The following is an 11,679-nucleotide window of genomic DNA, read 5'->3' as shown; positions in this document are numbered from 1 at the left end:
CGGCATGGTCTGGCAGCTAGCCTTGCTGGCTAGTGTTGATACCCGGCGTGACCTGGCAGCTAGCCTCGTTAGCTGGTGGTAGAGCCTGGCGTGGCCTGGCACCTAGCCTCTCTGGCTGGTCAATCACATGATAGAGTGAGGCTAGCTGAGCTCACCCGAAACCTTGGCTGATTGTGACCCACACCAATTTTCACACCTTGGCTCGCGTGATTAGGTAGAGGATCAATAGGGGGTCCATGACCCTCTTGAGGGGACACTCCCATAGGGCTTAAAATCTGGGACTTGCCAACAATTGCTCTTAGAACTGAAGAAGCTTCTCGGATTACAGGTAAAACGTCTTCAAGGGAACTTTCCAAGCTCCTTTGACTGGATAAATGTCCCAACAGCAGCGCGGTTTCTTTAATACTAGTAAAGAGGTTTAAAAACATGTAAGAGTAGATGAAAATAACCCCTGCTGTGGATAAATCTGCACTGTGTGTGTGAGTATATGTATATACAGAATGTGCATGCTGAAGTGTTTTGGTCAGTAAGAGTGGAAAACACCTATTTGAAGCCACACAAGCAAGAAGGGAAACATGCCAGCTGGACAAATGAACAAACTTCTCATCTATCATTAAGACACGCGGGAATCTGATGAATTATAATTGTTATATTAAATTAGAACAGCTAAAGTTTTGTTCCTTCAGCTGCATCCTCAAACAGGATGGTTTAAAGGTGAGAGAGGAAGTAGTAGAGAATAAATATAAAAACACAATTCAAGCCTAGACTTAGTCAACCTGCCATGTTTGTCTCACACATCAGGTCTCATCTACTGGAGTTAGGAACTGAATATCTGACTGTAAACCTGAAATAACTGTTGTTACACACTTCTCACCCAGCAGTAACAACAATATTGATCTTTGCTTTAGGTTGGGTTTCAAAAGCTTATGCAGTCTAAAGCTACGAAGGACTTTTTCATTCAGCTTAGACAGCGATCTAAAATCCACTCATTCCTGCCTCATTCTCACTTAGAAAAGGTCACTTGTGCTTTCATTCTTTCCATACTTGACTATTGTAGCCTGTACACCGTACAGTCATCAGTCATCGTAACACACACAGGCTACAATTAACTCAAAATGCCACCACGAGGCTTTTAACATCAGTCCTTGCAGCCTTTCGCTGGCTTCCTGTTAGTTTTAGAATCAATTTGAAGATTTTATTGCTGGATTTTAAAAGGCCCACATGGCCAGGCCAACATGCATCTGTGAGCTGCTGACTCCAGTGGGGGAAATAATTATTTGATCCCCTGCTGAATTTGTAAGTTTGGTCACTTACAAAGTGAACAGTCTCTAATTTTTATGGTAGTGCGATTTTATTTGAGAGAGACAAATTATTAACCAAAAATCTAGAAAAACTTCACATAAAAGTTCTAAACTGTTTTGAACATCATTAAGTGAAGTAAATATTTGATTCTCTACAACCCAGAGAGAACTCTGGCTGCCACAGGCTGGGCCATTACAATCAGTCAGTTACAAATACTCCTGATCTCAGATTGTTACGTGTAAAAAGCACACCTGTTCCTCCCATTCAAACCTCTCCACCACCACAAAAACATCCGACCACTGTGCTGACCAACAGGGGTTTCTTCATTCAGTGCTAACTCATGTTTTGCTTTGGTTTCCAATACTTATTTCACTCAGTGACATGCAAATAAATGTCTAACTTTTATACGTTTTATGTGTTTTTTTGTATATACTGTATGTTCAGTATGTCTCTGCCATAAACCTGCGAGGGACTGCGGGTGAAAATGACATGATGGATTTAAACGCTCATGTAGATTAATATATACAGTCAGAGAGGGACAGACAGCAGAGCAGAGGACAGACGGGGAAAAGGGTGAAGGACCAAAAAGATGCAAAAGTAGCTCAATTAAATAAAAACACTTCATTCCAACACCATGATTGACTAATGTTGAAAACCTTTTTAATTACAAAGAAAAGCTTGATGCAGCAGCACTCTGACCCCCACGGTTAGAGGTGTTTTCATTCTCAGTATGAAGCAGCAAGGATACCATGTAGTTTGACCTTCTGGTTCCTCATATCTGTATCCGTGGCTTTCAAATGCAAAAAAAAAGAAAAAAAAAACCAAATGCTTTTATCCAGCCGCTCTCCTCCAAGGTTATGACTGAATACAATGTTCCTCATTATTTCCACCCTGCACTCACCAGCAGCCTAAAGCTTCCATGTAAAAGCGACGGCCTTTGCATTGCTCAAGGGCTACAACTTGTTGGTTATTCATTTCCTCCCATGCAACTTTCCTACATTTCTACATTTCCTACATTCCAGTCACAAAGCGCATCTGACCTTTAAAATTCTACTACAGCCATCTTTTTTTGTTTAAATGCAACTCCTGACCTCCCTCCCCTCACACCTCCTGCCAATCATACGGCGCATTACTACAGACAGATGTGCTTTGGGCCAATGGGATGGCAAGTGGCATGTGCAGATGTTACCTGCGCTTAGGAGATGGTTTGAGTGGCAGGTCCAGATGTTCCAAAACACCTTAAAAGGTGATCGGGTGTAGATGCGTGCATGCTGTTGCACGCAGAAATGTGTAAAAGCACACACGGGGTGCCGGGGAGTTTATTTTTATGTCACTTGTGATGTCAATGAAATAAACAGACGAGAGCATTGGTTTAAAATCGATCGCAAACATTTCAGGGATCCGACGCACACGGAGCAGCACATGAAACTCTCTGGTCATAAATATTTTGTACTTGTAAATCAGGATTTGTACTTGTAAATCAGGATTTGTGTGCGTAAAAAAGATTTGTGTGTGGACTTAGCCAAAAAAAAACCCTGCAAGTTACAAGTACGAATTTTGACCCTATTTTTCTTCCTTTCATCTGATTGGTCAATGTCATGTCAATCACAAATGTAACAATCCAATCAGAGAACAGATGGGTTTGGCTGTCGGAGGGGCGCTTTTTTTCAACTGCAGGTCCTTGAAGGGTAATACAGTTTGAAGCTGGAGGATCTCTATATAAATATCCGATAGCAGCTAGGTCCCCTAACATTCAGTAGCTGTTGAAAGGGTAAAGTTGTGGTATATCAGTGGTTAGAAATGCCATTATTATTTTAGGATTAGTTTAATACAAAGTCAGGGCTGACCCGGGACCATTGCTGTGAGTCACAGTGCGCAGCATAAAAGTCCTTTCACATGGGACGCAGGATGTGCTGCTAATGCTAACTGCTAACTAAAAGCAAAGGATCCAGAATTTGTTGCGCTGGCTGCTGGGCTCTGTGGGTTTTTGCAGCAGCTCTACCTGTACTAGATGCACCTGCTCCTTGTCTTTTCTATCTCTGACTTTATGTGAACTACAAGAGTTTCTGGTTTTTTTGCTAGTTCTTCAAATGTTCAATAAAAACATCTATGCTAATTCATAACGAAGAAAGCTTTGTAATGAAGACTGTCATTTCCAAAACACTGCCCGCCCCCACCCCGCGGTCCGCAGCGCTGTTGAAAAGGCTGTGGAAGTCCCTGTATTAAACTAGAGATGGCACGATACCACTTTTTTATGTCCGATACCGATACCGATATCATAAATTTGGATATCTGCCGATACCGATATGAATCCGATATAATGTTTTTTAATCAACAAAACTGTTTTTTTTAAATATCTTGCTGCATTTTGCAAGTCTGCAAGTTCATACTCAAGTTTAAAACAACAACTACACTAAAGCTATTCTGTTATACCTGTATACAAAAAAAATATTTCATAGTTCAGCAATACTGATCAATCTAATAAACTTAAACCTACACCATCCTCCCTATTCTGGTATTTTAAAGAGTACTTAGCGTAAATATTAAGCAACCTAACTAATAGGGTTCCAACTCCCAGCAACAACAAAAATAAATAAATAAAAAATAGGGAACCACCCCTCACGCTCCACCTCATGATGCTTAATCAACGTAATCAACCTTAATTTGATGCAGTGTGAAAAAAAATGCACAGAAATCAATTATTTTTCAAGAAATATTAAATAGATTCAACATCTTTCTTCAACAAAATTGCAGACTGCACAGATGGTACCTTCCCAAAGGAAAATGTACTATAGCTTACTAGGGTATATATATTAGACTTAATAGTCACTATATACAGTAATTGACTTCTATTCATTTTACATCAAATTAAAACTTTGGGTGTCAGATAATTATTTATTAAAAGCTAGACATTTTAAATGAGAATAAGAAAGAAAAGTATGTCTTTGTGCCCCTTTTCCCAGTTAATGCCCTATCGGCCCCCCTGGCTAAACTTTGCTAGATCCGCCCCTGCACAGTTACCAGCCGTCAGCTACATAGAAAAAGATCCTGGTGTAGAAATTAATATTAAATAAATTGTAACAACAGCTTATCAAGCTTAAACGTGCTGCTGTTGTTCAGCCGCTGGTTTGCTCTTTCTGGCGCAAAGTGGACCAAAAACAAACAAGAGAGACTCACGACAGAAAAGCCGATCAGCTGATCATTAGCAGTTTCACGATTGAAGTAGCAGCCGGAGAGCGAGAGGCAGTCGCTCGTTAAGCTTAACGTGGGAATGCTTTACAAACATTCAGAGATGGACTTACACACTTGCTTTACTTCTCTCGGGGATAACTTTGTCGGAGATGAAGTGCCAGGTTGCTAGCGAAGCTCCAAATGCTATCCAGACCACCGACAGGTCCCGCATGCCACAGCTGCTCTATCACGTGATGCATACTGCTCCGACGTTCTGAGGCGAGTTACGGCGTGTTGCAAGTTTTGTGAGGTGCTTTCGTGATATTTAATGGATCGGATTACATTTTTTATTTTTCTCCGATATCCGATCCAGTAATTTAGGACAGTATCGGACCGATACCGATACGTAATATCGGATCGGTCCATCTCTATATTAAACACGTAGACCTGTGACACAAAAATCACCAAACTCGGACGACCACAGACTGTTTTCCTTCGTGGTGATGAAGGAAAACGCTGGGTTGGCATGTAAAAGGGCATTTTTTTCCCTTCAAAGACCTGCAGTTGAAAAAAAGCGCCCCTCCGACAGCCAAACCCATCTGTTCTCTGATTGGATTGTTACATTTGTGATTGACGGGACATTGACCAATCAGATGAAAGGAAGAAAAATAGGGTCAAAATTCGTACTTGTAACTTGCAGGGTTTTTTTGGCTAAGTCCACACACAAATCTTTTTTACACACACACAAATCCTGATTTACAAGTACAAAATATTTATGACCACATTTTGAGCCCATACACATGCACACGACGGCTTCTCTTAGGAGAGCTACCTGAGGCACCATTTCTTTCTCCGTGGAAGACACGTCGGCATGGCAACCTGCTGAAGCGGCAGCTAGTGGCCTTCTTATCAATTCAATCCAAATGACTCTCCGGCAAAACAACGACGACTCCTCAAACTGCTGCACGACGCTGGCAGACGCAAGCTCGGCGCTCCGCCTCAGACCTTGAGATTTACACAAATGCACTTTGTGCAAACACACGCACCTACACGCACACAGAGCAAATAAAAATTCAAAATTAATGTTGAGTATCCACAAATTCTCTGTAAACATCTTTATAGTGTATGCCTTCTCTGCTTATACAAATGCATAAACACACTCTATCATGTTGACAGCTTTATAAGTAGATTTCACTTTCATCTCACTCTCTTCTGGACACGCACACACACACACTTTCAGGCACACACACATATACGCAGCCACATCCCCGTGGAATCCATCTTCATTTGCTACGTTTGAGAGCAGCCCTGAGATCCAGCGTGCTTCTCCTCCATACGTCAGCCTTGTGTCTCCAGACGCTCCTCCATGGTCTTCTCTGCTGTCTAATCAGAGCAGCGGTGTATCACCCAAACCAAAGGCAAGGGCATACTCCTCTCTCTCAATTATCTCCCTACAGATTAAACTACAAAGTCCTGATTTATAACAAAACATTGAGTAAAAAATATTACCTTATCTGAGTTACTGGCTAAAACAACACGAGTTAGCAGCGTGACTGAGCAGAGGTCAATCTGGGAATGTGAATGTGTAAAATCCAGGATTTCCATGACATCCAAAAGCAAAAATATGACCGTCCACGCATTTATTATTTGAGATAATAATCAATTTTATTATATTTTAAACTAGAATTTATTTAAACAAGTTTGTTAGGTTGCGAAATAAACTTAAAATAAAATAAAAAAGATGCATGACTGTTAATCTAGGACAAGGGGCCCAGTCAACACAATTATCAAATTATCACAGCATATTTGCACTACATTTAATTGAAAGTAAATTAAGTATGTTAAAATGTTTCAAGTCCCTTTGCATTTGAGCAGTGCTGCAGCAAAGTCGACATGTCGATGACTTTTCTGAAGGAAAAGCTCAAAAGATGAAGGATGAGTAGTTTAGTTTGTTTTTCTGTAAAAAAAAAAAAAAAAAAAAAAACCCTGATTATTAGGCTACGTTCACACTGCAGGTCTTAAAGCTAAATTCCGATTTTTTGATCAAATCCAATTTTTTTGTCTGCTTGTTCACACTACAAATAAAATGCGACAGCAAACGTGCTCTAGTGTGAACGCTCAAAGCGGCCCGCATGCGCAAAAGAAGACGTCACACACAACACGCTCTGTTTAGACCCAGAGCAAACAATATTCTTTGACTGATGGCCTTAATATAAAGACTTCGGACTTCACGTTTCCCAATTTTTGCTTTAAGTTATTTTGTTATTTACATAATAATGCAGATAACCTAATAATTATCCTTATTGCTGTTTTAGAGAGGAGCAGTGCTTCAAAGGATAGCTGCAGATTTCTGTCAGAATCTGCAGATTATACAGTACAAATAAAATGTTCACGTTTCTCCAACGTTGTCTTCCCAACAGTTTCACTGACATCTACACTGGATGGCCAGGAAGCGTTCGCGATGTCTTCTCCGGCGCTGATAATTGGCGTCTGTCTTGTGTCAGTGACGTAAAAGATGGATTTAATGCGACATGACCGTTCAAACAGCAGTCGCTTTCTAAAACATCAGATATGAATCGGATTCAGTACCACATATGAAAGTGACCCAGATCGGATTCGAAAATATCGGATTTGTGCCGTTCACACTGTCATACCATGATCGGATATGGACGCATAGGGTCAAAAAAATCGGATTTGATGCGCTTTCGCCTGCAGTGTGAACGTAGCCATAGATGTTGAAAATATGCACTCATACTGCAATTTATATGTGCATGTGGTATATACAAATGCACAAATGTTTATGAATGTACTTGTTATACGGTGACCCATCCAGTCGGTCTGTGGTGACCTGTGCTTAATGGGCGTCTCTCTACAGCTGTGTTTATGTTACTTGAGCAAAGCCGAATCATTTTTGGGGCTTTTGGTAGTCTAAATGAAAAAGATCGTGCTCGTAGCAAAAGCTTAGATAAATGTTTCTATTTCCCAACCTCTGGCTGCAGGTGTTGTCCAGGGTGCTGACATCAAAAACTGGAAGGATGATGTTGATAATGCTGATCATTGCTATATGCTGAGGTTATATGCTGCACTGCACTAAGAGAGAGCGAGACAGACAGAAAGAATGTGAGATGAGTACAACGTGGCAGTCAGGGCCCAAAAATGTCTGTCCCAGAGTTGCATTTGCTATGTCGTGGCCAGCTGCAGCTGATTGCGGCATGGTGCGATACATAAAACATAACCTATCATTTTTAATGCACTCATTCAGATACTGTGAATGAGAATCAACAGGGGGGACATCAACAGTGGGAAAAAAATCTACGTAGCTTTCACGTCTGAAAAATAATGACGTGACAGTAACTTCGTAAAGCTGCATTCTTTTTAATGGCCATCAGGGGGCGATACCTGGTGGGTGCAAAGTGCCAGTGGAACTATTGGAAAACAACCCTCAGACCTGAACTCAGTAAGCACTTTTGTCAGACGTGCATTTCAGGCCACCTTGAATAAAACATGAAGTCCATTTTACAGCAGGATTTGCCAGGATCTCCTTATCGGCTCGCAACTTGTGACTGACCCGTCGTTTGCTAACGACAGCGGAGAAAATCCGATGAACAGAACAAGCCAGGATCAGCAGGGGAAGGCCACAAATCAGTGGCTTACATTACATGTAGTTAAAATCATTATTTTTACTGTCTATTAAAGGAACAGCTAGAGACACAGAGAAAGGCAGGCCGGCACCAGAGCCGTGGGAATAACTAACAATCATGGAGTAGTGCACACAGAAAAATGACACCATCAGCATTAAGATTTGTTCCCCATCGGACTCAGCTTCACAGCCGCTGGGTACAAAATCTCTCAGGAAACCAAAAGTAAATAAAAGTAAAGGACAAGTGCACCCTGATGGGCATTAGCTCCTGGACAGCATTCAGTTGATAATATAGATGCAGTAAGTCAGCCAATAACAAAACCTGATCACCTGTTAGCAGAAAATGACCGAGGTGGTTTAAAGCAATAAGGGTTTGCTACAGGTTGAAGAATTTTCTTCAAGCAGCCGGCGCTCTCAGATGAATATGCTTCCACGTGGTTGTCGCTGGTCTTTGGAAGCAAATTACAATTAATTCTGGTCTTTGGCACAGCTCAGTGTGTGACTGGGAGCATGTTTGCCTGCGTCTGTCTGAGCGCACACAGCCAGGTGTGCTAAGCGTGATTAATACTTTGGCAGACGACCGAGCAGAAAAGCAAAATTAGATTAGAAAAACAATTAAATTTGTGAGAGATGTACCTGTGTTTTTCTTTTGGGCAACTGCTACCAGAGATAGGAATAAACATGCAAGCATATATATGTGTATATATGAAACAGAGGCATCTTTATGTGTAACTCAGAACTGAGGAGGGTCTGAGGGCCTGTGCAGCTGTGATGTTTGCCGAGCTAAGCTAAAGCTAAGCCGGGATACAGGGTAGTCTGTCAGTGTGCCAAACTGGCGCTCTCCTGCGGGAGCTCATTAGCTTAGCATTCTGCCTCAGTGGTCCCGACATGAATGAAGGAAGCGCAAAGGCAGAAACAGGCATTCGTGGCGCTGCCTCCCACACCAATCTGCCCCGCCTCCCACCCTACTTCCCTATCTTCTTCCTTTTTTGCAGTGATGCCTTTATTTCATCTCGCACTCAATCTATTTCACTCCAAAAATGCCTCCCGATGAGCCAAACGGCCCTTTCAAACATCTCTCCGACTGAAGCCGCTTCACTAGGCTTGCTCGCTGTTTTCCTTCCACTTTAATGGCAGCTCAAACAGAAAAATAAAGCATTTTTCTCAGGTTTAACAATTTTCTCCTTTTTGTCGGAGCTTTGGTGCACCATCTGTTTCTCCCTAACAATTAGCCCACTCTGACAGCCAGAAAGATGTTTACATCTACGCCGTGCAGCAGTGGAGCTGCACTATTTCGAGGCCCAAGCTACAAAAGACAGGTGAGTCCTGTTAATAGACTTGCAGAGGCAAAGTCTCACTTGAAAAAAGACGTCTCATCTGAGTAGTGCTCTTTGACAGCAATGAATGAGTGGATCCTGATATAGGGACTTTAATTAGAGGCTTTTTAACTGATATGTCAGCTGTGTTAGCAGATTATTAAAGAGGGAATTCCCAAGCTGGAACCTCTGTGAAAACTTTGCTCCCAGATCTAGAGCCAGTCAGGCCACTTCTTGCAGGATGTGCTGCCTTTGCTACACAACTTCTTTAAAGAGTGTGTCAGGTTTTAAAATATTCCATGTTAAAGTGCACTTAAATATTTTAGAAGATGCAAAGTCTTCCTTACCTGTCATTCAGATGACACCACTGGAAAACAAAGAAGCCCCAGAGCCACAAAAGTGAAACTGCGTGTGAAAATATCGGCCCATGAGCTCCGTGAAAGCATACGTCCATTATTCAGCAGTTCTTGAAGAGCGGAATATCAAAGCCCTCACGCCTCCACTGTAGGGAATTTTTAGAGTTTCAGGAAGGAAACTTGTCACTGCACTGCACCCATCAGGAAAAAAAAGAAGGAGCTTTTGATCATTTACAATCACAGGATGGCATGCATTATTCTGCACCGCTCACACATCATCTGCAACACGACAGGCAGTTGGATTATTAATCAAGAGATCTGCCATTTGTGAGTCACTTTAACGTTCACTGAGGGGAAATGGCTGAGCGATTTGTTCGAAATCACCCAGATCCCAACGCAAACTGCATCTACACGCAACAACAACAAGAAAACTGAATAAAAATGACTCAAACTTTGTTACACTGCAAGAAGGTTCAGACTAAATTTGCACTTTAAGCTCTTCTATTGCTAAGGTTTCGAGTTTAACCAGGGAGAAGGTTGTAATCATTACAGAATGGTACAGAACCAGCCAGGATCAGCTGGGGAGGGCAGGGGATCAGATCCCAATCCTCTCCGACATTTTTCACATGCATTTCTTTCAGTCCCACTCAAGCTGCTGTACATACACACACACACACACTGAGAAGAAGAAAAAAATGTTTCAAAGATTTATGTTGGTAAAAAGAACAGAAGAAGAAAACAGGAAAGAAAATATGGCGAAGACTTCCTGTCATTTTTGAGCAGAGCTGAGTTACAGTGGAGGGTCGCGCACCCTAGAGGCAAGACTATCTTTGAAGAGCAGCGACATCAAAGCCCATTTACTTACTCGTATTCATTTTTTAATCAGCGTATCCCTGCCGGTCATCGGAATTCTCTGCTTACTGTTTTTCCCCTCACTGGATAAAGTGAGTGATTACCAGACACACGGAAGGCTTTGTCTACCTGAATGCACACACCTGAGTTTGAAGCTCCACGTGCTCGCAGAGAAATCTGCTGCATATGTCATACGTACAGAGCCTCGCCTTAGTAGAAAAGTATTTTTATGCATGAAAAAAGTAAAAGGATGTTTGAAACATGCAAGCACATACCATGAAACTTGTCTGAAATTTCATCTGGGATTGTAAGGTTACTTTGACTTCAAAAAAAGAACAAAATCCACGATGGGTAATGGGCCAAACTATTGTACACAAGTAATCAACAGTATACCTTACAGTATTCACTTGATTATCAGCGGGCGTGAGCACCTGTGTTAAAGCAGTTCTGTTAGTTTGCAGGTCTGGAGCATTCAAGTGTGTAGTGAACATCCCAGCAAATTTACCCCAAGGTCTGACACTGCAGTGCACAGAGAAAATCATGAGGTACATCTCAGACTCTACAGAACTCAGTTAGCATGTTACGTGTTAAAGTGCTGAACAAACTATGTGTTGTTTGCTGGGTGGACATGCTGCAAATTCCCATAGGGGACAATGATATTACCATTGACCATCAACAATAAAATCCAGCTTGGTTTAGCAGCCAGAGGAGTCGCGCCCTGGTGGGCATTGCAAAGAATGCAGGTAATAAAAGCTGGCCTGTTCTCATTTTTATTTCATGAAGTGTTTTAAAACCAGGATACTGTTGTGTTTTTACCCAAACCAAACCTTACTTAACCAGTGCTCTTTTTTGTCATCCACAGCTGATTAAAAGGGAGTTTTTACACCCCGCCCCCAACTGCCAAGACGTTGCTTATTAAAGTAGATCATCTGATTGCTGATGTTTTCCCCCTAATATCGTGGTGTCTTTATCTTACAATGCAAACCACCTCGAGAATATTTTGATATAGATGCAAAATATGGCTGTACTGAATTGAATTAAA

At 41.7% G+C, this 11,679-nt stretch overlaps 1 long non-coding RNA gene across 1 annotated transcript; it reads left to right on the top strand.

Annotated features, from left to right (window-relative positions):
- Positions 1-9,089: 9,089 nt before the first annotated feature.
- LOC113018780 (uncharacterized) lies at positions 9,090-11,679 on the top strand. The gene is made up of 4 exons (XR_003271856.1): positions 9,090-9,432; positions 11,092-11,182; positions 11,285-11,380; positions 11,500-11,679. It is a non-coding gene; the product is annotated as an uncharacterized LOC113018780 (long non-coding RNA).

The sequence above is a fragment of the Astatotilapia calliptera genome, chromosome 3 (assembly GCF_900246225.1).
Source record: "Astatotilapia calliptera chromosome 3, fAstCal1.2, whole genome shotgun sequence".
NCBI classification, from domain to species: Eukaryota; Metazoa; Chordata; class Actinopteri; order Cichliformes; family Cichlidae; genus Astatotilapia; species Astatotilapia calliptera.
Note: the sequence above shows the minus strand (reverse complement) of the source record. Positions and strands in the feature narration are given on the sequence as shown.